The following is a 24,404-nucleotide window of genomic DNA, read 5'->3' on the forward strand; positions in this document are numbered from 1 at the left end:
TGAATCCGGCCGTCGCTGAATTCAGCCCTGTGCACCACTAGCAAGTGCCCTCTGAGCAAATGACTTTCAAGGAATGAACGTGGTAGTTGGCCAGACTGTATTGCATGCCACTTCTAGCACAGAAAGGCATGAAGTATTGACACATATTCCGTCAAATGCCCATTTCCTCCAGTTTCTGCATTACTCTTAGAATCTATTTTTTGTATGCCGGAGACATACAAATGCCCACCTTTGGCTTAGAGAACTTGAACCTGAGCCCACTTTCCTTTCTCTACAGCTACCTCCACAGAAGAGATTCTCACTAAGCTAAGATCTCATTTTAAAAAAAGAAGCCCTTAGACCTATCTGGGGGGCACTTTCAGGGAAGGGGAGAACTTCATCTGAGCCTCAGTTTCATTTGCCCTGATATGGAGTTCTCCTTCAGACTGTTCACTTTGCTAAATGTTGCAAATGCAGTTTCTCAACTCTGGAATCAGGCACAAAAATATGTATATTAGGGGGAACTGTGTACAAAAGGTACATACCAGGAACTGTCGCAAACAAAACCCAGATCTAGGAAATGGTTTTGATTGCTTGTTTTGAATATCAAAGTCCCCACAGCATGCTGGTTAGGAGGAGGGGGAGAGTCATGGTCTAAAAAGTAACTTTCCTATATTCTGTACAAAGCCATCACGTTAGGGAACATTACGTAAGAAAATGAATACTAAGAGTGGTGCAGAAACTGGGATAGAAGGGGCATTTGAGTGAATACATATGAATGCACAGACTGAATATATGGCCTGCATAGAGACTAATGTGTCCACCCTTTTCTATGGTAGAAGCGGCATACTGCACAATCTGGCCAGATGTGAATTTATTGAGCCTCTGTTCCTTCCTCCACCCAGACTTCAAACCTGCTAATTAAAGTCATGTCTCCAGCTGGGAAATGGAGATCCAGCCTTTCATAACCAGGAAATCACAAAATAACTTGGCCACCCAGAAACCATTTATATTCGGCATGGTCTAGTTTCTACCAAAAATAACTGAGACACATTGAACATTCTCTTCACCACTGGCGTCTTCAGAAACGAGGTCACACTTTCATTGTTCAACTGGAAGTATTTAAGGCAAATAAGATGACGAAAGTGATCAGAAGCTCTTTGGATCACGCTGGGAGCATATGGACCCCTTACTGTAGCCAGGCCTGCATTGACCCTGGATTGGGGCAATACTGTGGGAAACTCATGATAATCAGAAGACTGTGAATTCAACACCTTTGCCCTGATGAAGCTAAAGTTGGCAAACATAGTTGACAAGCAATGACATTTTAAGTAAGAGGTAGGGAACCTTTACCAAATGTTTTGCACAGATGTTGGCTGCCAGAAGCCCAGCCAGCATGGTTTATTTGTAAGAGCTTATGGGAGTTCTAAAGGGATGTGGTGGCGCTGTGGGCTAAACTGCAGAAGCCTGTGCTGCAGGGTCAGAAGACCAGCAGTCATAAGATCAAATCCACGCGACGGAGTGAGCTCCTGTCGCTTTGTCCCAGCTCCTCGTCAACCTAGCAGTTCGAAAACATGTAAATGCGAGTAGATATCTCAGTGGGGAGGTAAAACAGTGTTCCCTAGTCACGCTGGCCATGTGACCACGGAAACTGTCTTCGAACAAGCACTGGCTCTATGGCTTGGAAACAAGGATGAGCACCGCCCCCTAGAGTCAGACACGACTGGACTAAAAATGTCAAGGGGAACCTTTACCTTTATTTATGGGAGTTCTAGTCTAAAACATCTGGACAGCCAAAGCTTCCCATCCCTGATTTACCATCTCACAGTCTTCTAGTCCACTGGTTCTTAACCTTGGGTTACTCAGGAGTTTTGGACTGCAACTCCCAGAAGCCTTCACCACCAACTGTGCTGGCTGGGGTTTCTGGGAGTTGCAGTTCAAAAACATCCGAGTAACAAAGGTTAAGAACCACTGTTCTAGTCTTTCTGCTACTTATTCCATTGAGTTTAATGAATATGTGTTGAAGTAAAAGATCTGAAAACTAAACAAGGTAAGACCATGAGAAAAATTATCCAGTCTCTTGAATCTTTGTTTTGCCAGACAGCCACACCATACCACTGGGAGGTAAGCATAATTCTAGGACAGTAACATAGGAGATGGAAGAATTCAATTTTCCATTGCATACACGCCCCAAAGAAAATTGGTCCCCTTCACCCTACTATTTCCTTAGGAATATCTAAACAAATAAACACAGAACACGATACAGTGATACGGGGCAAAATGTTTTCCATTTCTAAATAATGTAAAGTTCATCAGGAACATAATTAATGGATTCAATTCTTCAAAAAAAAAAATCCAGTTTATGAATATAGGATACTGTATTGTGCTTCTGTATCCACCATTCAAAATATCATACCTGTGTTCCCAAGAGGAAAAAAGATGCTAAGCTTTACATAGCAAAAGGCAATCTGAACCTTGACAATACCAATGGCATTAGTCAAGATGTTCTACAGGATTGTGCTATTGTCTATTCTATTGTCCTCACTACCATTCACAGAGTGTCATTAAGCAAGGGAAAATCCTAGATGCTGGCTTCTTTTTTTTTTTTTTATCAGTTAACCACTTTTCACCCAGACATAAAGCAATTCTCAGAGCTGTTTTTTCAGCAAGTTTTGTTTTTAAAATATGTTTACAACCATACACAGAATTCCTTTTCCGGCATGAATGACCAAGAACCTAAAAAGTTATCTTCCTGAGAGTCAGCTGACTGACAAGTTCAAAAGTTCAGATTGCCCCAGACTTGGAGATGATTCCTTCTTTGAAGGCCTATGTCAGGAGAGAATGTTTACTGAAAGCACTCAGGACTGCAACAAATACAACAGCTTTTGTAATGCAGAAATATTCTGGATATGCTTTACAAAACTGTATTCTAATTCCCTGGAGATACATGGAGAATTTCCCCCCTTTCTGGAGGACTGTTACTCCATTACTTTCTTTAAAGCAAGCCTGTTTTTTTTTTACTCTTCATAGAAAACTGTTTTTTTTAACTGTTTCTGTGATCTTTCATTGCCCTCCAAACATTCCCTTCCCCACTTGCAAAGCTGCAACAATGTTATCTAGCTTGCATCCTTCTTGCTGGTAAACTGGTTCCAAATGCTCAAGCTTATAACAAAAAATGGTCGTTTTGCCCTTTTGAAAGGCCTTTTTTGAGGATTAATACTTCAGCCCATGAAACCTGGAATCTTCCCAAATTAAAAAAAATGGGTGGGAACAACCATTCTCTTCAAGATAAGCAAGAGTGGTCTTTTAAATTTGTACGAGCTATTTGAAATCTGGAGACATTTAATATCACTTGTTTCTGCATGAGGGTAATGTTTTAAATTTTAAGTCATAACTCAAAACCCCTTTCCCCAAACTTCCCCAAATTTGGCACAGAGCAAGAACAGACTGTCTGCTACATCTGTGCCAGACATGGTGCTAAGCTCCCACAACATGGGAGCTTTGAAAAACTACTGAAGAAGAGAGGCTTTCAAGGCACAGGAACAGATGCTTTGGCACACAATGACTAAATATGGAAGCTTAAAGGTGCCAGTCTACTTAAAGAAGATCATAGGAATAGAGAAGCATCCTTATGCATGTCGGACAATTGGGCCATTGAGCTCACTATTGTCTACAGCAGCAGGCAGCAAGCAGATTACAAGCATCTCAGACATGTTTTTGTTTTTTAACCAGGACTTCAAGGACTATCAATAGGCCGACATCCACTCAAAGAATTAAGGAACTGAGCACTGCTGAGCAGATGATTCAAACCAGAAACGTCTTTCTAGTTGCAGCATAAAGCTGGTAAGTCTTTCACAGACGGGGCACAAGTGCCTCCCAACACTTTTCCCTATTTCAGTAACTCAATTTAGAAGGGCAAGAGGGACAGTTTTCACTATTTACTATTTACTATTTATTAGTTACACTTTCATCCCGTATTTCATCCAATCAGCTCAGGGTGGCACATGTGGTTCTCCTCCCCTCCATATCTTATCCCACCCAATATAATTCTCCACTTAGTGAAGACTTGACTCTTCAATTTATTAAATCATTGCAAGCCAGAAAGCTTTGTAAATATATTCAAATTACTAGAAATCAGTAGACCCCCCCAATCTCTTTTTTGTTACAGGTGTCTAAGACTGAACCCAGGACCAAAAGCATATTATCTGAGCTACTGGTTCTATTTTTGTAAACTTCCATCCTTTGCCAGGGAATAGCTGACCAAAGGAGTGAAGAGTTGCCCTCACCAGGGATGATATAACAGTTGAGAACAGGGAGGAACTGACGTTTTCAACCTGGAAGCTGGATCAGAGGAACACCAGGTCAGTTCCCTAAGATACCTGAAGAGTGATACAAAGCACTGTCTGAGACAAAAGGCAAGACGCCTCGCTCTTCCTGTATCCTGCACAGTGAGTCTTTTTTTTTCCTCTTTCAATCAGAGCTTCAAAAGCAAGCAAGCCATCTTTTTGGAATTCCAGTTCCAAGCATCCTGCCCTCAGAAAGGACAGCCAGGGGCTATGCTAGATGGGGATAGTCTCGAAATTGTAATCCAAAAGGGAAACTTTTCTAAACTCTGATGTCAATATTCAAAACGGGGGCATGTTTTTCACACACTTTGAAGGTGGCAGGCTAGTTCAAGAGATCATGAAAACTATCTGGCACACAGAGCTATAATGAAGAGGATCAGCCAATGGGCTAACACTGCTACCTACCAAAATTTCCTGCTTAAGGCAGTTGCCTTACTCTACCAAACGGTAGAGTAAGTTACCAACATCTCTTGCCAGGACCGCTTGAACACAAGTAGTATATGCTTGTACCGCTAAGCTAAGTTCCTGGTTTCCTCACTTCTACACTGACGAAGCCTGCATTATAAAGAATGCATATAATAAACAGTAGGAGCAAGCTTGAGTCATTCCCTGGTTTCTTAATAATCTCTCAAGTGGTTTTATAATAGTTTTGCTTCACAGGGCTCATCCATGATTGTACAGATGCATTACAGGCATCAATAGGAGAATAAATGTTAAAAATGCAAGACGGGAGAGTCCTGCTGGGGCAGCTGCTTGACAAGAACAGTTTCCAAAATTAAGAGATGCAAAGGTCTCTGAACTGAGTCACAAGCCAAAAAAAAAGTGAATGTTTGGGAGTAGTGGTGAAGAGAGAGGACTTGTGTGAAGAAATGAATGTTAGTTCATTATTAAATGCATAAAATGATCATACAGAAGGGGCAGATTAGAAGAGATAGAAAAACTTGATGCACTGAATAGTCCCTTTTTCAATGTTGAGAAAATAAAATGGGGTGGGTGATAAATAGGACTGGGCTAAAACAACAATCAACTCAGTGTACTGGGATGTTCAACAAATGATTAACATATGGATTTAAAACATCTAATTAAGCTAGTTAATTAGAATTCAATTTGCTGCTGTTACAAGTTACATAATAAGTTGTTAATCATGTATAATTAAAATAACATAAAATGTCTTTGGAGAAAGGCTGTTGAGGTCCCTCCCCCCCGGTATTGTTTAATGAATTGTTATAAAATCCCTTTCCTTATGTCTTCTACTGAGTCTTGTACATTGTGTTTTTTGCAAAGTAGGGCTGCAGCCTGGGGGATTCAGACTGTTTTGCTCAAAAAATAATGTCCCCAAGCTTTAGATTTACTTGCAAAGATGTTTTATGAGGCATAAGGAGGCTCACTGGTGTAGAACATGCTTTGCATAGATCAAGTTGTGGGTTCAGTTTCCAACATCTCCCACTAACAGATGTTAGACAGGTCTCAGGAAAGTTATTGTCTAAGAACCTGGAAAGCTTTTGTAAATCGGAGATGAGAACAGTGGATAGGCAGACTACATTATTTACGATATTTTTCTGTGTATAAGACGCCCCCCCACTTTTCTAATCCAAAATTAAGAAATCTAAGTGGGGCTTAGCAAGTGTGGGGAAAAGGGACAAAAGTGTAGCAGAATCGCTTTGATCCCTGCTTTCCCCTCCACTTGTTTTTGTTCTTTCCTCAGCTTACTTCCGTAATATAGTCTTATACACGGGAAAATACGGTATTTATTTTTATTTGCACCCTGAAATTCGCCAGCCAGAGCCAACGTAGGGCTGGCCCAAGACACTTTGCTGTCTGAGACAGAGTAACAAATTATGCCCAGCAGCCAAGTTTCATCTGAAAGCTATCCAAGTTCTTTTAGCATATGAGGCAATAAATCTCACAAGAACCTCCATCCGTTCCTGATAGTAAACGTAGAAATAAGTAGATAACTAAGAATCTCAGTCTGCGTCAGCCTCAAATTTCAATTGACAATGTCTCATCCCATTGTGCCTGGGTACCAGAACCAAATGGAAATCAGAGATATTTCACACAACAGTCTACTCCTAGGTAACACAAAATAAAAAATAATTCAGGGTAATTATAATAATTGCAAAATTACATAATATCAAGTTGGTTCCAAGTTATGGTGACTCTTTGCAGGCTTACTTAGGTACAGAGTATGCAGAAGTGGTTTACCATTCCCTTCTTCCTTTGTTCTGAGGTGCTTCTTGCCCAAGACTACACAGGCTAGCTCTTCTCACTGATCTATCCAAGTCAACCATTCAGCGTTATAGAAGAATATGTACACATCAGGGTTGGCAATGTGGGGTGTTCCAAATGCTGTTAGACTGCAGTTCCCACCAGCCCCAGCCAGTATAAGCAGGGAGGGAAGTTGGGTTTCTCAGTCCAGCAACATCTGAAGGATGCTCTTACATAGGCATTACACTTGCAATGGCAGATTTTGGGGTGCAAACTCTGAAAGACAGACCAGCACCAATGGGACCTTTTTTTGCCCATGCAAATATCAGGGGAAATCTGGATTTAGAAAGCAGTGGTGGCAATGGATTAAAATACGGTTCTGATGTTTAGTCTCTGAAAATCATTTACGCAATACTTTTTTTGTAGATGGTGTAGTGTTTATAGTTTGCCTCTTGATGGAAGTAAGCTTTGTATGGGTCAGCCAAATAATCCATTCTGCTTTAAAGGACAGGCCAGTAGAAAGATAGTGAACTCTGCCCAAAACCGGAGTCTGGAAAACTTACTTTTTCAGCTATAACTCCCTGAACCCCCCAGCTACTGACCATGGTGTCAAAATTAAAAATCCCATGTCCTGCCCGAAATGACACTGAGACAGAATAGCAGAAAGAAAATATACAGCACATTGATTTGACCAGGTTGCTCTCATCTTGAACTTTCATCCTCCTGGCTGTGGACCTCTCCTCTCTCCAGTTCTAAAGGCCCCTGTGAGTACTGAAATCTGTTTTTATCCACAGTGGATGGACACCTACCAAAAAGACCTCAGCCTTTGGCATGTTCAAGTCTATGATGCTAGCCTCCTCCTCTTTCTCCTCCTCTCAAACCATGAAATGTTTCATACACCACGGTGTTCCCACCAACCCTATAAATTTCTTTTAAAATGGAAATCAAACCAAGAATCTGGATTTATGAATGCACACTCATCCTCCTAGTTTTTCATTTAAAAAGCTAAAAACTGGCTTAAACCAACCAATGTTTTCACCTCATCCTCTTTTCTTTCTGAAATCTCTAAGGATGTCCCAGAGACCATTAGAAATGAAAGAATGAAGGGGTCCCCATTTTTGGCTTTCAACTCTGCAGCCAATCCAGGCCACAAGGATTCACAAGTTAGTTCAACATAATGGTCCTGCATCTGGCCTTTGCACTGGGACCCAGGAATGGTAAATACAAATCAGGCTTGTTTGCTATTTACAATGCAATCCCATGCATGTGTACTTAGATGTAAACCTGTTATGTTTCATAAGAATTACTTCTAAGTAAGCATGCATAGTACAGTATAAAGCACAGCACATTGTGCGGGACTGCTGTAGGTAAATGTGTATGGTGTACTGCACAATAAAACAAAGAATACAGTGCATTGTATAGGAATCCAGCCAAAATCTAGACAGAGGCACTGTCCTGCAAGAACAGGATCTTGACCTGCCTCCAGGATCACCAAATCTCCTTGCTCTCTGAATCTGCTCTCCGCCCCACCTCTTCTATGATTCTAATGGGGTGTTTATCAGAAGCTTTTAAAGATGGAGAGTGCGATATCTGCTTCCTCCCAACAAATCAAATGTTTTTGCACTGACGCCACGGAATGAAAAATAGCTGGAAGACAACCCATCAACAACACAATGCAACAGGGCCACTCCGAGACACAAGGGATCAGCTGGGAAGAGCCACTTACTGTAAGCAAAGCAGACATCATCCGCCACTTAATGGGAGTTAATATTTCTTTCGCTGATGTTCTTCCGTTTCAATTATTTCTCCGACACTTGGATCTGCTTTCTTGGGAAAAGGAAGGCCAAGGATCTCAAACGTGGTGCGGCTTCCCACCGGCTTGCTGTTTCTTGGGCCATCTGAAGAAAAACATGCCAGGAAGGGGAAGGAATAAACAGAAACCCCAGCGGCTCTGGACCTTTTTCATTTCTTGCAGAGGGGAAGGGAAAGAGCTCTAGAGTTGGTCTGGCAAGTTTTCTGGCGAGGCACAAGGGAACACCCAGAACACATGGCAGGCACGACGAGGGGAAGCCACCCGAAGCCCTCCCTCCCTCCCTCCCTCCCTGGGAGATGGATGGCCATTTCAGAAGTCAGGACGGCTCTGGAGCATCTTTACCCATTGCACCGCACAACCCCCTGGGATTAGGGAACACGGGGGGGGGGTTCGTTGTGGGGATCTCTGCACATCCCCCTCTCAACATCCTTGGGATGTTTCTTCAAAGGATGGCGAGCGGGGCACTGATTCCTAAAAGGGAGGGGGGTCTCTGGTAGCTGAGGGGGTAATTTCCTCAGTCCTGCGGGCCTCTGAAGAGAGGGGGGGGCTGGCTGTTGTACATCCTCTGCCTCTTTCCGATGGATTCCTTCACCTCCTGCTATGAAAGCGAGGAGGGGGGGGCACAGCGCCAAATGGTTCGGTCCAGTTCTCCAGTTTTGGGGGTGGGGGGGAGAAAAGAGCCCTGAAAACCCAGCCCCACAAGAGCCGCGAAGCCCCCCCCCCCCGCTCCACGAGGGGCCCGGGGAAGTTGGAAGGGAGCGCGAAAGGCCGCCCGCCGCCGTCCCCCCCTTCCCCTCGACCCGGTCCCGGGGGGAGCCTCACCTCGCGCCCCGCCGCCGCCGCCGCCGCCGCCGGGCTCCCCACAGTCTCGGCAGCCGCTGCGCGAGTTTCCTCTCCCCGCCCCGCCAGGCGCCTCCGCCGCGCCGCCGACTGCGGGGCTCCGAGCGCGCGGGCCGTCCAAGCGCAGCCGCTGCGCCCCCCGGTCGCCTCGCGCAGGGCAGGCTGGAGCGGCGTCGGTGGCAGAGGCAGCCCCCCCACCCCGAGGGGCGAGGCGGGGGAGGGACCCGGCGAGGGGACTCCTAGGGCTCGCCCCCTCTCCACACACCGGGGTCCCGTCAGGCTCTCCCGCCGCTTGCGCCCCACTGGGGCGCCGCGCCGCGCCTCTCCTGCAGTCTTTCCCTCCGGCGCTCTTGCGCGCCCGGCCGCGGCTTCTTTCGCCCTGCCCTTCCCGGGGCCTCGGGGGGGTGCTCCTCCGTGAGCAAGGCGGGTGGGTGGGCCGGCTGCCTGCCCCGGGGCTGGTCCCCGCCGCTCTCGCTCTCTCTCCCCCGGCCAGCCAGCGGGCGCAAAGAAGGGCTGGAGCGAAGCGGCCGCTTCCCGGCTCGGCCAGCCTCTCTGGCGCGGGCGCCCCTTCTTCTTCTGCCCTCCAACTTGTGGCGGGGAAAGAGGGAGGGGTTTCGAGGGAGGATCACGCGGGGCGGGCGGGGGGCCCGGAGACGCGCCCCCCCGATCGCCGGCGACTCGTCGCGACTCGCTCGCTCGCTCTCAGGAGAGAGCCCGGACTCGTACTACAAGCCGCCTCGCTGCTTGCCTGGGATCCCGTGCCATGAGACTACAGTAGTACTTGGGGATGCCGCCTTCCTCTCCTGGCAAGAGTTTTAACTTGCAACGAGAGCAGTTGGATTTTAATTGAATACTATAATACATACACACTGAGGAGCACAACTCAACAGAACTGCCCTCCTGCACTGCAGAAGAAGAAGCATCGACAATATTTGGAAAACGCAGCACAAGGCTCAGAAGAGCTACCGCTCTCGGGGATCTCAGAGGGGAACTTAAGAAGAAGGTACTACTGTACATCGACTCCTTGCAAGGATCCTGAAATGTTCGCCTGTTCCCTTTGTCCCGCCCTTTGTGCCCAAATACCGTTACATGGGAGAAACCTTGGAGACAATGATCGTTGCCTGTCTGGAGGAAATTTCTTAAGATGAGGTTATTGTGAAAGGCGCACACAAGCAATAAAGCCATAATGGGCGTTTTCTGTCTAGTTCACGTGAAAGCCAAACCACCCTTCCAATCGATGTGTGAAATTCATGTTCACCACACGGTTATAGGCCTGGCTAAAGGCTGGAAAGCCCTCTCCTGACCAATAAACTCCAACCAAAGAGCTTCCGCTAAAATGAAAGGCAACCTTTAAGGCTTTTCATTAGGAATGTAAACAGTCTAGCTAAGAAGTGTAATATTTCCATTTAAAGAAAGCCAGTGTGGGTGTGTAAAATCCCAGATTAGGATTTGGGCGATCCATGTCCCCCCCCCCCCCAGTTGTCCAGGAAACTCCCTAGGTGGCTTGGGCTGACCAGTCCCTTTCAGCCTCACCTCCCTGCTAGAAGTATAGTGAGGCAAAATTAGGGAGGGCAGGAATGATGGATCATCACCTCAAACTCATCGAAGGGAAGATGAGCTTCCCTTCCCATTATTGCAGATCATGCTATCAAAACATCCGGTGCCACATGGGTGACTTGTCCTCCTCCTTCAACATAGGAAACCAGTCTTCCTGGCTGGGGGGGGGGGGGAGAGTTTGGGAGTGGCATTCCAGTGTGTTCTACCTCCACTACATCACTGGCTAAGAGACTGAAGAGGTCCTTCCCTCCCATATAAATGCCCGCTTCCCACACATCCCACATGGTTCACTTTCCACTTAGGAAAGCATAAACTTTATTGGGGTGTGTGGGGAGTGGCATCATGTTTTCTTTCTTTTCCATGGTGAGATTGTACCCAGGCTTCATGGCAGAGTGGGCAGGAGAGGGTGCTGTTTGCCCCAGTTGCCAAAATGTTTATCTTGTTTCCCTGAAAATAAGCCCTAGTATGATTTTCCAGGATGCTTGTAATATAAGCCATACCCCAAAAATAAGCCCCAGTTCAGTGAAACCCTGCCCTCCACCCTTGTGCAGCAACCAGAAGATGACATGACTGTATTTGAATAAATGTAGATTGTTGTACATGGGGGAAAAAACATCACCTGAAAAGAAGCCCTAATGTGTTTTTTGCTTTTTTTGGAGCAAAACTTAATACTGTATAAGACCCTGTCTTATTTTTGGGGAAACACAGTAGTTACATATGGTTCACCTCTCCACTCTCCCATCCATATTTCTAGATTTTTTGCTGTGCCTACGTGTGACCAGCTAGGAGCACTCCTTTGCCGTCACGGTGCCTTCAACATCTGCTTTAAGCCCCTTTGGTGCTTGTGCAACTCTGGGATCAAAATGAAATTTGACTTCCACAAACCTCGATTGCATTTTAAAAAGCAGAGACATCACCTTGCCAACCAAAGTCCAAATAGTCAAAGCTATGGTTTTTCCTGTAGTGATGTACGGAAGTGGGAGCTGGACCATAAAGAAGGCTGACTGCCGAAGAATTGATGCCTTTGAATTGTGGTGCTGGAGGAGGCTCTTGAGAGTCTCCTGGACTGCAAGGAGAACAAACCTATCCGCTCTGAAGGAAATCAACCCTGAGTGCTCCCTGGAAGGACAGATCCTGAAGCTGAGGCTCCAATACTTTGGCCATCTCATGAGAAGAGAAGACTCCCTAGAAAAGATGCTGATGTTAGGAAAGTGTGAAGGCAAGAGGAGAAGGGGACGACAGAGGACGAGATGGTTGGACAGTGTCATGGAAGGGACCAACATGAATTTGACCCAACTCCGGGAGGCAGTGGAAGACAGGAGGGCCTGGCGTGCTCTGATCCATGGGGTCACGAAGAGTCAGACACAACTAAACGACTAAACAACAACAACACTGAGGAACAGGCGGAATGGGTCACTTCTGTATCTATGGAAGGTCTGTGATCCCTCAAACCTTTTTGCAAGGTTAGATGAACGCAAGACTTGGAAAGTGAACTTTGCAAAACTGAGTTAGGGAGAAATGTGAGGACCTGAGAAGGAAACAAGAAGAAAGGCAGGGATCAAACTGAAAATATGTTTTAAGAGCAAAAATCTTTCCTTGGATGGATCAAATTCTAATTAGTGCTTTACATTACGGAATTGAAAGATCTTAATTGATTCATGCTGATCTCCTGAACTTCAGCTTTTTGAAAAGTTTATATTATCTGATGTTTGTGGAGTTTTTATTTATTATTTCCATTCTTTTCAAGTGTGTTTGTTTATATTATTTGAATATATGTATCATACTCTGTAGATAATCTGAAAATATTTACCTCTACTTATTAACATTATTATTTACATTATTCTATTAAAGAAGCTTGTAGGTTTATGAGCTGAGTTAGTTCTGGCTGAAATTGAATCTGGCTAGATTTTTTTATATCATAGGAGAACCTGACTTCAGTCTTCGGGAACAGGCCCAATAGTGATGGTGGTAGTGATAATTTTTCACCCGGGTGGTTGCCACCATCTCCTGCCCACTCCGCAGATGTGGATCTGAGAGCAGCACACCAGTAGGGTTACAGGCAGTAACGATGCAGAATCTTTTCTTCGCTAATATTTATTCTTGCCAGAAAGCTGTTGAAAACAAATGGGACCTGCCAGAAGAAGGAAAACTAGTTGGCAACATTCTTCTCATTGGTACAAATAACAACAGGGAAAAGATGAGTCTTCTGTTCTCTTTTGGAGCTTCTTGGCCATTGTGGGAGGGAAGACCGCTGAGCTAGCCAAGTAACCCTTCAGCCTGGCCTGGAGTTGCCACTTCTTTCCCTCTGTTCTTGTGTCTCTTGCCCTCTCAGGAAGTGGAAGTCATGGCTCTTATCTTTTGGCTCTTAAAAACTTGATTCCTCCCTGGACTCAATCTGACATTCTTAAGAAATTACAGGGAAAAGGTGTATTGCCAAATGAAGTTGGACTCCAGGTCCCATCATCCCCAACCAATTGTCAGAGATGACGAAGGTAGTAGCTTATGAAATCTGGGAGGCCAGAGGTTCCCCACCCCTCTTCCAGATGCTACACCACGCCGACCCTAAGCATAGCGTAGTAAAGTACTGTCTCTCTGTTCCTGTCTCTTTGAATCATAGCCTAAATATGTATTTTCTGGCAGACACCATAAAAGGATTTCTGGTTTATTTACGCTGTTCTTTCTGATTAAGCTAAATTGCCAAGGTTGAAATAAGCACTTTAAATATGTTTGAATATTTTCTCTTCTTACTGCTTCCAGCTATGGTGATCCTCTGATACAAAACTTTGGCAAGATGTACCATGGGGTGGTGGTGGATATAAATAGCAGCAACATAATCACATGTAAGCTTATAACATTGTCAGCATCTACCCTCAAGTAGAATTGCAATTAAAGAAAGATATTTGAAAGGGACTGCTCTTCATTTCTCACCCAAGCTACTGTGCCAGGAATCTGGCTGGCTAAATTTGGTATAAATAGACTTGAAAAGCTAAAAAATAATAATAATTAAAGTGATTAGTGTTAAAGAAACATGATTATTATTAATTAATGATTAATACACAACCATTCCACTGTTGTTCATGTTCTTGTAAACCTGGAGAAAAAGATATGCTATTTAGGGCAAAAACAGGCAAGATAACTTCACAGTTAGAACTAGAATTGCCTTAAGAAATAAATGACATCTGGTTATCTTCCTGTATTGTTGCATAACTTTGCAAGCAACAAATTATCATTTTTTTTGTTTGGCAGCTAGCCATCAGGGGATAAAGTTCATTCACCAACTTCATTTGCATGTTGAATGCCTAGGCATGGCAGCTGTGAATAATATATCTCCGGCATTATAATGTTTTATTATCACCTAAATATGAAGCTGTTGCTTATCATCTTTTTCTGCCATTAGACAGAAAGAGAAGATACAGGAGAGCCTCTGATTAAGCTTTGGATCCAGGAAATTTACCCGTTTACTCATCAATTAGAATTCGAATACAGAAGTAACCATGTTGCCCCGGTTGTCCGTTCATTAAAATTTAAATATTTTAATGCATCAGCCTTGTTGCCTGAAAGGCACTGTATACAGTTTTACTAACAAGTAAGTCACAGTTTTCTTCACAAGATTTCTTTATAAGTAAACATTTAGGACTAGTAAACATTTAGGCTCATCCCAGCAAAAGAAAACCTATAAATCAACTGCTAAATAGTGAGTCAACACATATGTGAGTAAAGTCCACTGATTCAATGGGTTTACTCTAGTGGGAAACAATTAAGCAGCTGTGAGCAGGAGAGACTTCAGTCTTGTGGGGACTCCCCCCCCTTTTTTTATTAGAACACTAATATTAGCCTGAAGTCCAAAATATTCATAGGGCATCACATTAATCAAGGCTGTCTTGTTTATTAGACCTACAAAGACAGTTGATCAAAGGCAAACACTTAATGTTCCTATTTGAGATTGCAAGCATAATTAACATGCCACAGAAGTGACTGTCAAGGTGGTCACCATGTCTAATGAAGCCCCTCCAAGAAGTTGCTTTCTTAACTTCATGGGTGAACCAGAGATCAGTATAACGTTGGTTAAGAATTTGTAGTTTCAGATCGTGGAGTGAAGGCTGGTTTCAAAGCAATTGGAAGAAATATATCACAAAGAGTAAATAGGATAATAATAGAACTACTTCAAGCTTCAGAAACTAAATCTGTCATAATCTTAAAAAGATTATGTCAACAACTATGAAAAATAAATAATGGCCCACAGATTGGAAACACTGAAATACCTTCCAATAACCAGGAAAGGAGATGCTGAAGAGTGAAGTAACTACCAGACCATTGCATTTATTTTCCAAACAAGTGACAAGAGTTTGCAAAAAAATAAAATAAAAATACATTTTGCCATTTACAGAATAAGAAATGCTTGAGGTTCAACCTCGGTTCAGGAAAGGAAGAGGCACTAGGGAATCATACCACAAATATATGTTGGCTACTTCAGTGCACAAAAGAATTTCAGGAAAAAAAGTCATTCTACACTTTATAGATTTCAGCAAATCCTTTGGTTGTATGGATCAGGAAAAGCTATGATTTGTTCTCAGATAAAATAGTGTGTGCCAGCATCTCATTTTTCCTGATGCGCAACTTATGCTCTGAGCAAGAGGCTACTGTTAGACAATATGTGGAGAGACAGAATATACCCATTGGCAAAGGGTATATTTTATCTTTGTATCTGTAATGTCAGGAATTTAAGATAAGAGGACAACAGTGTGTCACTGGGAGAAAGCAACAATAATTTGAAAGAACTACTGAATAAAATCAAAGAAAAAAGTGCAAAGGCAGGAATACAACCGAATATAATGAACACAAAAATGATGACCACAAAAGAATTACATAACTTTAATGCTGATAGTGAAGAAACCAACATTGTCTGATTTCAATCATCAATCCAAATGGAGACTGCAGCCAAGAAACCAGAAGATTAAGACTTGGAAAGGCAACTATGAATGAACTAGGAAAAAACACTTTTAAAAGTAAGGGTGTGTTAACTAGAAACCAAGAATAAAACCATCTATACTGTAATATTCCCAATTGCTATATATGGGTGTGAAAGCTGGATAGTGAAGAAAACTGAGAGGGGAAAACATATTCATTCAAATTTTAGTGCTGGAGAAGAACTTTGTGGACTACCAGAAAGATCCTAGATCAATCCCAGTCTGGATTCTCCCTAGAAGCAAACATGATGAAACTGAGATCATCATATTTTGGGCACATTGTGAGAAGATACGTTGCATGGGAAAAGACAATAATGCTGGGGAAAGTTGACAGCAAAAGGAAAAGAGAAAAGCCAACATAATATGTATTGACTCAGTCAACGAGAATACAGACGAGTTTTCAAGACATGAGCAGTGATAAGATGGGTTGTTGTAGGTTTTTCCAGCTGTTTGGCCATGTTCTGGAGGTTTTTCTCCCTAATGTTTTTCCAGTCTCGGTGGCCGGCATCTGCAGACATGCAGATGCAAGCCACAGAGACTGGCACAACGTTCGGAAGAAAAACCTTCAGAACACGGCCAAACAGCCCGAAAAACCTAAAACAGCCATCGGATCCTGGCCATGAAAACCTTCGAGAATACAGTGATAAGATTGTTTGATAGTCATTCATTCATAGAGATCCCATGAGTTGGAAATGACTTGGCAGCACATAACAACAACAACAACAACAACAACAACAACAACAACAACAACAACAACAACAACAACAACAACAACAACAACAACAACAAAATGCCTTCCCCTAATTTGCGTACCATCTAGCTGGTTACAGAATTCGGTAGAACTCAAGTGCTTGCATACATTTGAAACATGTTGATTATCCTAATAAAAAAACATTACCTAGCATGGGACACATGCTTTCCATTTCTTTCTTTCTTTCTTTCACTGGCTGCCTGCCTTCATATGCTCCCCACACCAATGGAGTTGGGGAAAGCTTCCTTCCCTTCGTTTATGTCTGCCAGGCACTGGACTTCTAACCAGAACAACTTAAATTAAATTAACCAGAACATTTTGCACTGAGAAAGGTTTTTCCAGTGTTGCATTTATAAAAGGCATCATGGCCCCTTAAAATCCCCTCCCTCTACCATTTGAGTCAGTCTTCCTTCTGCATACTTCTGTTGTGGGGGAGGAGGACCACCAGCATTTCTTCAAAGGAGGGGGAGGGAGCTGATTGAGATGCAGAGTCCTAAGTATACACTCTGCAGAAGTCAAAGGATTCCAAAACTTTTCCCCCCTCCTGAACTGTGTCAACGGTTTTCCAACTTTCACTAGATATGAATATAAATTGGAGCCACAATTGTTTTAAATAGGCCGCACTTGGCTTCAAGCCCCTGCGTTGGGCCAGAAGCGATCGATTTGCAGGTCTTCCCACATCTTCAGTTGCAGAAGGAGGCAATTTCAACAGCAAGAGGATCTCACACATAATATGCACCACTTTGTCTCCTAACCCAGTTTAAATAACAATAGTTGTACCTGATTAGCCTGATGTGCATCTTGGTCAATCTTCCTCAACTTCCCTCTATGTGATGAACTACAATTCCTATCACTCGCAGCCAGCAGACCAATGGGTTCGAATCTCTCCTTATCCTTGATAAATTATGCCTGAAGACCTGGGCAGTGTGTCCATGAAAGCTCACACTACAATAAATCTCTTGAGTCTTAAAATTGTCACACAATCTTTTGTTGTTTGGCCTTCTCCTCCTCTCTCTCTCACACACAAACACACACACAGATTCCTTATATGATTTTTCCTGCTCTCTTTTTAGTCTTTAGTCATTCAACCCAATACTTCTGTTTGCCCCTTTGAAAGCAAAAATAGTAACTTTGGGTTGGTTGCAGATTTATTCATACATAAAGCAGACCCAGTGAAACTAATGAGATAATCATGACTAAATTACATCCGACTCAATCCGACCTGGGGTGATCATCTGGTGATTTTTCCTTATATGTTGGGACTATTTTTTTCTGTCTTGGTACATTGCCTTGACAAAAACAAACTGGAGATACTGCGTGTCTGCAGGGGATAAATAACAGGTTTGGATCAGTGTAATAAATTATTAAGGCTACAGCACAATGACTGTGTGCAGATAGATCATGTTATAAAGCAATGCCTGGATTGCATCACAAATGGAGGTTCTTCTGTTCCTCCCATGTTGGAAATTAATTATCTCTAGAAAGTTTGTGGTACAAGGTTGAAGATTTGAGATTAGTCGTCATTTTCATGTATTCTGTTCTGTGTGCATTTCCAACTTGTAACGGAGGAACTTGCTGCACTCTGTCCCTTCCCCCTTCCATTCCTGTTCAGCAGAAGGATGGTGAAATCCGTAAGAGGCAGCATCACATGAACTTTCTGAACCTGCAACTCAGCACTAAGCAGAATGGAATTCGTGCAGCGCTTCCAGACCTCAAGTACCTGCCCCTCAATGAAAAGGGTCAGTCAATCAACATCTGCACTGCATTTTGCAATCTCCAAGTGGAACAGACTTCTACCACAACTAAGCTGCTTAATCTGTAGCATTTCATTTTGGAGATTTTTATTCCCCCTTCTCTGACATCTAGCCTGCAAAAATGAGGAGGATGTCTGTGCGGAATATAAGCAAACAGCACTTCAGTGGAGCCAGAATCTTGTATCATGGAAAAAGAATGCAGCTTTGGAGAGGCCAGGGAGCTGCAAGTGGGGATGACTTCTGCTAACAAACACACAGCTGGCAGTGTGCTTTGGCATAAAAGATGCTGGGAAAGAGCAGAGATTAGTTTGCTGGAAGGAACCCCTGGTGCTCCTGATCTCAAAGTAATTGAATTTGATAGTTATATACAGAGCATAGATTGTATTGATCCCACTGATTCTGCTACACAGTTAAGAGCTGTAAAACTCACTGTGGTGTAGTGCAGTGGTCCCCAACCTTGGGCCTCCAGATGTTCTTGGACTACAACTCCCAGAAGCCTTCACCACTATCTCTGCTGGCCAGGATTTCTGGGAGTTGAAGTCCAAGAACATCTGGAGGCCCAAGGTTGGGGACCACTGGTGTAGTGGATAGAGTGACAGACAAGGATGCCCTGGGTTTGAATACACATTCAGCAATGGAAACACGTGTTGAACTGGTAAAATTGCTCCTTAAAATCTCTCACTTACCATGAAAGCCCTATTTTTGTTGTTGTTTAGTCGTTAAGTCGTGTCCGACTCTTTGTGACCCCATGGACCAGAGCACGCCAGGCCCTCCTGTCTTCCACTGCCTCCCGGAGTTGGGTCAAATCCATGTTGGTCGCTTCTATGACACTGTCCAATCATCTCGTCCTCTGTCGTCCCCTTCTCCTCTTGCCTTCACACCTTCAGTGGTCAGCTTTCTTTATGGTCCAGCTCTCACGTCCATACATCACGACAGGAAAAACCATAGCTTTGACTGTGCAGACCTTTGTTGGTGAGGTGTGGTCTCTGCTTTTTAAGATGCTGTCAAGGTTTGTCATTGCTTTCCTCCCAAGAAGCAGGCGTCTTTTAATTTCGTGGCTGCTGTCTCCATCTGCAGTGATCATGGAACCCAGGAAAGTAGATTCTGTCACTGCCTCCATATCTTCCCCTTCTATTTGCCAGGAGGTGATGGGATGAGTGGCCATGATCTTAGATTTTCAGAACATTTTTTTCGCTCTCCTCTTTCACCCTCATTAAGAGGTTCTTTAAGTCATCCTCACTTTCTGCCATCAGAGTGGTATCATCTGCATATCAGAGGTTGTTGGTATTTCTTCCAGCAGTCTTAATTCCATCTTGGGATTCCTCCAGTCCAGTCTTTCGCATGATGTATTCTGTATACTGTATAAGTTAAATAAGCAGGGGGACAATATACAGCCTTGTCGTACTACTTTCTCAATTTTGAACCAATCAGTTGTTCCATATCCAATTCTAACTGTTGCTTCCTGTCCCATATATAGATTTCTCAGGAGGTAGACAAAGTGATCAGGCACTCCCATTTCTTTAAGAACTTGCCATAGTTTGCAGTGGTCAACACAGCTTGTACTTCTGGGAATTCTTGGTCCACATACGGCTGAAGCCTACCTTGGAGGATTTTGAGTATAACCTTGCCAACGTGTGAAATGAGTGCAATTGTATGGTAGTTGGAGCATTCTTTGGCACTGCCTTTCTTTGGGATTGGGATGTAGACTGAGAAAGCCCTATTAGGGTCACTAAAAGTTGGTTCTGACTAAAGTGATGTAGCGCATATGTGCTGTCCTCGCATACTACTTTAAAAATTACTTCCTTGGCCCCTCCATGAAGCCAAGGAAGTGTTTCATTTACCAATATTCTGAAGTGACTCCTTCTTAAGCCACTTCGTGATACTGGTAAATTGACAGCAAGCAGATGTGGACCCACTAGGGTTGCTTAAGGTCCATATATCGTTTGGATGTTAGGACGGCACTTAATGGCATATCCAACCTCCTAGTGACCCTATTTAGCCCACGCCACCCCACTTCAAGGCAACCATGTAGCCAAGCCCAAAATCTTCTATTCTCATAGCTATTCTGTCTGGTAGGCTAGGCTGAGACTTTAAAGTACCTGACCCAAGATCATCTGATGGGTTTCATGGCTAAGTGGAGAGTTCAACCCAAGACATTCTGGTCATAGCCTTGATACCACAGCCAAGCATGCCTGCCAGTCTGATATGAGCACGAGGAAATGTTCTAGAACAGGTAATTAAACAATCTGTAAGCATTTCGCAAGAAAAAAAATCTCTTGGTTCCAAGAGCCTATCTTTTAAAAAGAGTATCGTAAACACAATTGACTTTGCAAAGATTTTGAATCAGGTAACAAAATCGACAATAATAGGGATACAAAGACAGCCCAAACTGAATTCATGAGCCCTGAGTTTTCTGAACTGGAGCAACTTAACAGATAATACCTACAATGTCTGTTTAATTTAAAAAAATAGGACAACCGTGTCCTTCAGAGTTTTCTTCTGTAAAATGATCCAAGAAATGTAGCACCAAAAGAAAAACCTGAAAGCCATAAAATAGAATGCATAGGTAAGTACTAATCCACCACGAGGAATATGCCCCTCCATTGTCCTTCCTGCATCAATGTGGTGATATCAGCCTGTTCAAGGAAATAAGAGACTGGTTTCTGTTCTATTAAATTCCTTTTCTCCCTAGTTCTCTATCTCTCTAAACTGAAACTTGAAAAACACCCCTAAAACACAGTAGTTTTTATTTTTCATACATTTTTGTGTGTCTAAGCACATCTCTTCAGATGAACAGACTGGTCATGTCTCAGTCTGAGGACATGAGGTAACGAATACTTCAGAAAGCAGAATTGGGGCACAGGATGGCCTTTACTGAATAAACTGAGTTTCAACAGAATTCAATGTAAAGCTCTACATTTAGGAAGGAAAAATAAGATGCAAAAACAGAGAATGGACCCAAATTGTTCCCAAATTTGGGAACATGATTTAAAGATAGAAATTAAAACAGAGGATTGGACAAAAATTTGGAAGATGAGAGTTTTAGGATCAATGTTGGTAAGAATAAAGGAAATTTTAAAAAAAATTAGTTTAAGGTGGTAGATTAATTTTCAAAATTAGTTTAAGGTGTGGTACATGACTCCAGTGAAATTGAACACAATAAATTCAGACTATTCTAAGGCCTGTTGGAAATGTGATGAAGAAATTGGCACATATTATCATAGGTGGTGGGGGTGTAAATTGATTCAGAAATTTTGGGAATTGATTTTTAAGGAAATATGTGATATATTTGGAAAAGATATCAAACTGAATTCTAAAATTGCTTTGCTGTCAATTTTTGATTTCTTATTTTATGACAAGTGCTAGGATATTAATAGCTACCCTGTTCCCCCTAAAATAAGACCTAACCTGAAAATAAGCCCTAGTATGATTTTTCAGGATGCTTATACTATGCCCTGCCCCCCAAATAAGCCCCAGTTAAGTGAAACCCCGCCCTCCACCATTGTGCAGCAACCAGAAGATGACATGACTACATTTGAATAAATGTAAATGGTTGTACATGACAAAAATAAAACATTCCCCTGAAAATAAGCCCTAATGCGTTTTTTTGGAGCAAAAATTAATATAAGACCCTGTCTTATCTTTGGGGAAACAAGGTAGATTCTGGAAAGATAAAAATGCTATTAAATTAGAAGATTGGTATAATGAAGTATGGGTCATTGCATTAAATGATAAATTGACTAATGAACTTAAGATGAAAAGAGGGGAAATAAGTTTAAATATTTTTATGCTATTTGGGGTTGATTTATTGAATTTGTATTGGTGAAAGGAAAGGGGAAGGCCTCTAAGCAACAATCAATACAATTTTGGAAAGGAGGTTCATAATAAAAGAATTGCTCCTAAGGGTCCCGTGGGTATGGGGGGTGCACTTGTTTCAGGTTGTACAGTGTTAGCAAGTATTTTGTATTCTTGTATTTGCTTTGGAAAATTTTAAAAATTAAAATTAAAAAAGGGGGTTTATAGCTTGGGGAAAGTAGTATGTATAAAGTAGTACTGTATGTATGTATAGTCTCCATCAGTCTTAGTAGACCACAAGCTCAATATGAGTCAACAGTAGAATATGGCTTCTCGGTGTTTCTTAGTGTGTACTCCTGTTTTTCTGGTCAACTGTTGAACTTCCATGCAACTGTTTCTCTGTACATAGAAAGTCTAGGCTTTACATAGTATATACTGGGAATATTCCTTGGAGGCAGTACAACAATTATAAAGGGTACTTTTCCTCAGAATAGCACTTGCCATGGATATTGTTGTATGAGGTGCAGGGGCCCTTTGCTTAATACTTTGTGCATCACTGCTAAAGCAATACACTATTCTCCAGCATGCCAGCACATCTTGAAACCCTACCTCTGGTTCATTTTTCATTTCTGGCTGAAAAACAGTCATTGCACAAAAGCTTTCATCGTTTTAAAGACTTATGTGGTGGTATAATGTCTTTCTATTGAAGATTAAAAATAAATCCTTTATTTTCTCTAAGGAAGAACGAGTTTTGGCTATCAACAAACCTGTCCTCAAAAATAACAGTGTTAAAAGTTATTTAGTAGAGGGGGAAAGAGCCTTATTTGTTTCTGTGTTTAAGTCTTCTCTAAAAGATAACACTGCTACTATTTGTAATTTTTCATGAAAATTTAGAAGAACAAACCTTATGAACCAATAAAACAACCTCAATAAGCAGCAGCAGAATCAGAATACAGTGGTGCCTCTCTTAACAATTTTAATTGGTTCAGGAAAAAACATCACTATGGGAAAACATCGCTAAGCGAAATGCGTTTTCTCATAGAGATGCATTGAAAACCGGATAATCCGTTCCAATGGGAATGGATTGCCGTCCTTAAGTGAAAATCGCCATAGGAAACATTGCTAAGCGAAACGCGGTTCCCCCATTGGAATGCATTGAAACCTTTTCAATGCATTTCAATGGGGGAGAAAAGAAAATCACTAAAAATTGAAAAAGAGTCAGAACGAAGCCAAATTTGGTTAACAAAGGGTTTATTAAGTGCACTAACAATTTCAAGCACTCTAAACCCTTTTTAAACAATTTAACACCTTTTAAAAATAGCAAAAACGGAGCTGTCCAAAACATCGCTAAGCAAAACAGGGGACCTAAACTGTCATCGCTGAGCAAAGCAAGGTCCCGAACATTGCTATGCGAAATTTCCCCATTGGAAACATCGCTAAACGGAGCGCAAGGTCACTCCTAAAACCTCATCGCTAAGCGAATACATCATTAAACGAGGCAATCGCTAAGCGAGGCACCACTGTAATAGAACAAGTACAAGCTATTACACCAATCAAAGGCTATCTGGAGAGCAAAGAAGAAGCCGCTGTTGGCTGGTGCCCATGTAGACAGTGGTGTGAAAGAAGGGCAGGATCCTCCCAAATGTAGCCAAAAATTCGGTAAGCTAAATGAAAGCCTTTGGGGAGACCATTCCAGAATATCAGGCTACAACAGAGATGGCCTTGTACTATGTTAACAGTGGGCAAAGGGACTGTTCCATATTATGCTTCCCACCACACTCACAAGGCATGCTTCAAGGCGCATGAGCACTACCAGATAATAAAGATGTAAAAACAGTACCTTGTCACAGGTGTGGCATAAGTAAAGGATACAGGAAAGTTCATACCTAAAGGATACAGGAAAAGCTTACTGTCATGTGATCCTTGATGCAGCCCACACTCAATATTCTTATACATTTATCCTTCACTTTTTCCTCCAGCAACGTCAAGGCAGAGGACATGGCTTTCCTCCTCTCTCACAAATACCTTTCGACGAGAGAGCCCAACAGGCTTCAAGGCCACCCCAGCCTCACATTTTCACCATGACACCATGATTCCTCTTTGCAGCTTGGCCCTCCAGAAGAGCTGTAGTCTCCAGAATGCAATGCTTGCTCAAATATACTCTATTGGTCTGGATTCGTTTTAACTTGCTCATTCAGTACAAACTCACATGAAGCAAAATACTTTTACTGGGCCATTCCATTAGCGTTTCATTTTATATTTTTAGCTTCTAAACTCAAACTCTTTCTTGTGAGTATTGCTATTATAGCCTGAAACAAGTGCCTTTGAATGTCCTTGGAAAAAAATAATTATTTCTAAATATTTTAATAAGTTTTGGGAATTGACCCAGCATCTCTA

The 24,404-nt window shown here is 42.6% G+C and overlaps 1 protein-coding gene across 4 annotated transcripts in view; it reads right to left on the bottom strand.

Moving 5' to 3' along the window:
* The window catches only part of TMEM200B (transmembrane protein 200B), a 49,915-nt gene extending 33,028 nt beyond the window's left edge, over positions 1 to 16,887 (bottom strand). The window contains exons 1-2 of one of the 4 annotated variants that reach the window (XM_078380180.1): positions 9,166 to 9,298; positions 8,257 to 8,428 (exon numbers count right to left, since the gene is read on the bottom strand). The gene's annotated coding sequence lies outside the window, so the exon portion shown is untranslated. Of the gene's footprint in view, positions 1 to 8,256; positions 8,429 to 9,165; positions 9,299 to 16,605 lie in introns of those variants that run through there. The other 3 variants (XR_013538445.1, XM_078380182.1, XM_078380181.1) reach the window with 3 other exon arrangements.
* Between the last annotated feature and the right edge of the window lie 7,517 nt (positions 16,888 to 24,404).

This window comes from Pogona vitticeps, chromosome 9 (genome assembly GCF_051106095.1).
Source record: "Pogona vitticeps strain Pit_001003342236 chromosome 9, PviZW2.1, whole genome shotgun sequence".
Lineage (NCBI taxonomy): Eukaryota > Metazoa > Chordata > Lepidosauria > Squamata > Agamidae > Pogona > Pogona vitticeps.